Source organism: Gigantopelta aegis, chromosome 4 (assembly GCF_016097555.1).
Source record: "Gigantopelta aegis isolate Gae_Host chromosome 4, Gae_host_genome, whole genome shotgun sequence".
NCBI classification, from domain to species: domain Eukaryota; kingdom Metazoa; phylum Mollusca; class Gastropoda; order Neomphalida; family Peltospiridae; genus Gigantopelta; species Gigantopelta aegis.
The window spans coordinates 112,709,147-112,714,467 of record NC_054702.1 but is presented as its reverse complement, the minus strand read 5'-3'; the positions used below and the strand labels follow the sequence as shown (position 1 = coordinate 112,714,467).

Below are 5,321 nucleotides of genomic sequence, written 5' to 3'. Positions count from 1 at the left end.
TATAATAGTAGATATAAAAAACCGACATATCGATTCGCAATGAATCTGCTCGACCAGGGCCGATAGTTCCAACCTGTCAAGTCTTATAGTGGACTGATATGTACCAGATGGCTGGATCAAATCAGAAATGAATTTATGTTAGTGAATACAATATCAATTGTAACCACTACATGTACTCGGTGGGATTTGAACCATGGTGTTTACTTGTTGTGATGCACCAATGCATCCTTACATTCTAGCTAGCGAGCTAGGAGGTAGTGTCTTGGATCACTAGACCATGCATTCATCATTACATTCTAGCTAGCGAGCTAGGAGGTAGTGTCTTGGATCACTAGACCATGCATTCATCATTAAAGTAATTTTTACTATCAGCCACGATCTTAATCGTATCTTTCGGAATGAAACGGAAGTAGTTGATTATCAGATGTTGTATATCTGCTGATGAACTGAACCGAAAATTATCAATTACCGTCTCGGAAGAAGTGTTGATCCCGAGAAAATGATAGGCTTATAATTAATATCCACAATACTTACGATTCTGATTTGATCGCACTGTTGTTTATAATTAGAACAGAAGCTTTACGTACCTTGATATAGACATAGCTCAACTATATATTGGCTAATTCATTTGCATGAATAATGGTAATACATTTAAAGTTGGCTAATTTTCCAGCTGCAACTAATTTGTTTTTTTATCCAAGGTGAACCGTCCGAGTGACAAACTCGTCTGGAAGAGTGAAAGTTTGTTAAAGTTTGTTTTGTTTAACGACTCCACTAGAACATATTGATTTATTAATCATTGGCTATTAGATGTGAAATATTTGATAATTTTGACATATAGTCTTAGAGAGGTAACCCGCTACATTCTTCCATTAGTAGCAAGGGATCTGTTATATGCACCATCCCACAGACAGGATAGCACATATCACAGCCTTTGATATACCTGTCGTGGTACAATGGCTATAACGAGAAATAGCCGATTTGTCGAAAAGGGTCAGCAAAGAGAGTACAAACAATATGACCTTTTGATATAACAATATGAATGCTAATTTCTTCCCTGCCACTATTGAGAGGGACATGGAGGAAACTATTGCATGGGTGGCATTCGAAACAGCATTTAAAGCTTTACAGTGCTAGCAGTAATAGGAGAGCACAGGGCGGTGTATCGGGGACCAGTATCCGAAGACATTTGCAGAAATAACTTGATCAGTTCAGTGCTACTTACTGCTTAAAGAGTGATTGCTGCATGATAATTAATGATGGTGTAGACATTTATTTGCCTCTTCTTAGGGACTGTCGAACAACCTCCCTTCAGCATATTGTCAATGTTAGCCATACCAGACTATCAGATGAGATAAAATAGTTACATTTAGTAAATACCTATTAAAGTGAAGTTAAATGTGGTGTGGACAAAAGCTTTGTTAAAATTTGAACAACAAAACCGTATTCCGATATCAAAATCGTGCATCTGCACATGACAGAGTCGAAAGAACGTTAGGCAAAATTAGTCGTGATTGCTTCCATGATTCACTCTCAGGTGCTTGTCCATATGAGGGCCACCACTCCCCTAGGAGATACGTAACAAGATTTCCATACCTCCTGCACCGCCTGTAGGAGGACTGCCACTCCCAAATACTAGCTTTAAAAAACCCCAACTTGCACAGGACAATGGAATATATACAACTGTAATGGCATGCACTCATGAATCACTGTAAAACATTGATGATATCAGGTGGTCGCGAAAGTTGAGCATATCCCGCCTCACTGTTGGCACCCGTCATGAACACACCCTACAACCATCAAATCCATAGCTGAAATGTACACGATTTTCAAGATGAAAAGGTATATACAAGGTCAAAATAGGGTATTGCATCAGAAATCATTTTAGTCAGTGATGCGTCATATAGTGAAATGGCCTCCGAGTGTCTACCATAATAGTTCTAAAGGCTTTCATGAGTCTTTGGATGCTATGACCCTGATCAAATAACGTCATTATCAGGCCGATATGTCGGTCTTTAAAATCGGCATATGATGTGAGCATCTCAGAAGTTGCGAAATATACACCCCAAAAGTTGGAGCAGAAGGAATATTACAAAATAAAGCAAACAAACAAGCAAAAACAAACACCACAAACTAACTGTCCAAAAAATACACACAAAAAAAGCCCAATCTAATTAAAATTAGCTCCACTATTACATGTGGATCTAACACCAGCCAGTTGGAGCTCATGTCCACCAATCAAAACCTTACTTGCAGAATCCTGCCAGTGATTTAAAAATAATTTGAAAACATTCCGAATTATCCTGAGGGTATACGACATGTTTCGTGTGAATTACGAATGCCTTAAAACATGTTTTATTTTATAAAATAAATAATTTGTAATGTAAAACTGAAGACTGATTTAGTTAGGGTTTTTTTTATAAATAAATAAATAATTTTTAATGTAAAATTGAAGACTGATAACCCACCCCGTACGTATTGGTATGGTTCGCTGTACTGCGGCCACTAAAATAGACTCGCCCGATATTTTTAGAATTTGTACGCTCCCAAATAACGTTATAAAAGGCGAAGCGTGATTGGTCAATATTTAAATTATTATTTACAGACGAAATGTTACCTGGACATTGGGGACTACGCAGTGTTGTTAGTTTTAAATCACTGGCAGGATTCTGCAAGTAAGGTTTTGATTGGTGGATATGAGCTCCAACTGGCTGGTGTTAGATCCACATGCAATAGTGGAGCTAATTAGATTGAAAAAAAGCCCAAACAAACAAACAAAAAGAAAACACCCAGTCCTGTAATGTATTGATGCGTTATGGAATTACTGTAACAAACAACAAAGACGAGGAGTTCACAAGTCTGTCAACAAAATAATAATATATTTATTTAAATTTATAACCATACGACTCGTTATTTAGTAGGAACTGAACGGACATATCAAACAAAGACGAATGAACCTAAATGAAAATTAAAAATTAAATTAATGATACAATTGACTAAAAAAGAAAGAGGAAAAAATTATAACAACAATATATATTTTTATTTCTGCAGTTAAAATAATAGACTTGTAGGATAATAGGAGTCTCACATGTTGTAAAAGAGATACAGAAAGACCGCCGAGCTAGCTAAGAGAAACAAATCTGATACACGTTGAGAGGAATAGTTGTCATTTTCTTGTATTATAGTTGTTAAGCATGTCTCGCTGTTACAAGACGTCTGATAATGATCGGGGTAAACGAGGCGGTTGAACTAAGGACATGACAAAAATCCGTCGACGCCGGCGGCGTGTGTGATGGCGTGTGTTTCAACACATCGGCAACGACGTCTTTACGGCGGGTCAACACGATCGGGCTATCGACAGACGAACAGACGCACGTGCTGTAATGAGCAGACGATCAGCGGGCTGTGAGCGCGCGCGAACAATACTCACAGACGGATGTGTCGGTGATGTTGACAACTCGCAGTGCGGTCCTCGGGACTGTTCTCACATTAGTGACGACGTTCACGTCGCTGACAGAAGTCTCCACTGTGTACTACTGATGGTGGGCTCGCTATTCCATAGAGAGAGAGAGAGAGAGAGAGAGAGAGAGAGAGAGAGAGAGAGAGAGAGAGAGAGAGAGAGAGAGAGAGAGAGAGAGAGAGAGAGAGAGAGAGAGCATAATAGCAAACAGTGAAAATCCATTGAATTACAGAGTATTCCTCTTTTGTTCCAAACCGGCCTCGGTGGCGTCGTGGCAGGCCATCGGTCTACAGGCTGGTAGGTACTGGGTTCGGATCCCAGTCGAGGCATGGGATTTTTAATCGAGATACCGACTCCAAACCCTGAGTGAGTGCTCCGCAAGGCTCAATGGGTAGGTGTAAACCACTTGCACCGACCAGTGATCCATAACTGGTTCAACAAAGGCCATGGTTTGTGCTATCCTGCCTGTGGGAAGCGCAAATAAAAGATCCCTTGCTGCATGTCGTAAAAAGAGTAGCCTATGTGGCGACAGCGGGTTTCCTCTAAAAACAGTGTCAGAATGACCATATGTTTGACGTCCAATAGCCGATGATAAGATAAAAAATCAATGTGCTCTAGCGGCGTCGTTAAATAAAACAAACTTTACTTTACTTTTCTTTTGTTCCTTGCTTTCGTTATAAAATACAGTTTTCTGACATGATAGGTTTGGGCAAGTCCACATCTGTGTATATATGTATATAATAATAGAGTTTGTCTTCTATTCCCGCAAGAAGAGTAACTTTATATTTGATTTTATAAATATTTTGAAAAAAGAAAGATATTTATCACAATTTCTGTCTTGTAGATTTAATATTGTTTTCAAAATAAATTGTTGCATAATAATATGATTAGTTTTTTAGTCGTATTAACGCATACATTTGATTGTTTTGATTATGTAACCAAATCTTTCTCCTTTTTTGTGGTGCAGTTAAACAATTTGTAACTGTTCATTTCGTTATATAGAACATAGTTCTTCACAAAGCTTTATGATTTTTGTCTGCAGAAAGTTTGCTTAATCACACTTCAGTGTGTAATGATTTCCTGATGCCAGTGTAGGCCTACCAAATAGTTCGCAGTGGCTTCAAGTTATGTTTTAGCTGATTTAATTGTGAAGAATGACGCAAAACCTTGGGAATATATTCAAAGAAAATAAGAATTAAAATAAGTGTTTAAATTGCGCGAGTATCCGGTATACTAAGAAGAACACTGACTGCATAAAGTATTGAACTGCACTTATAGCAATACAAAAATACAATAAAAGATACAGGTTATACACAGTGACAAAGTAAGTTGACTGAAGGAAACACATACGTGAATACAATCGTAAAGAACAGCAGTGATTGGCTTTCCTGCATTGCAGAATGTACAAATCTGGTTAAATTCAATACAACTTTAGAGTTACCACAAGATAAATATAAAACTTGTCGATATTTGGCATATTTTGTAAATTCTATTTGTCGTAAATCTCTATATACTGGGCATACTAAAAGGAAGTGATATTCATTTTGTGTAACATGCATATTACAGAATTTTTACATAATTTCTGAATATAAGGTATATATCTACTAATTTCGGATAATATACTATGAGAGCATAAACGCAGGCAAAACATGATCTTGATTCCGCCAGACCTCCGAAAGACAAAGGTTGTCCAGCAAACATTTAGCACCATAAGTCCTGTATAGGGTGTATACTACCAAATCAAATCCCATAGACGACAATAGTAACACATGTGGCTAAAACTCCTACTTACAGCGTATCAATCGACATAACCACCACGGATATAAATACTACCACCCCTTACCCTTAAAGTGAGTAAGAA

The 5,321-nt window shown here is 37.8% G+C and overlaps 1 long non-coding RNA gene across 1 annotated transcript in view; it reads right to left on the bottom strand.

Moving 5' to 3' along the window:
* The window catches only part of LOC121371813, a 6,946-nt gene extending 6,711 nt beyond the window's left edge, over positions 1 to 235 (bottom strand). Inside the window, exon 1 of the long non-coding RNA XR_005957830.1 lies at positions 1 to 235. This exon is cut by the window's left edge and continues 922 nt beyond it. This is a non-coding gene — a long non-coding RNA (uncharacterized LOC121371813).
* Between the last annotated feature and the right edge of the window lie 5,086 nt (positions 236 to 5,321).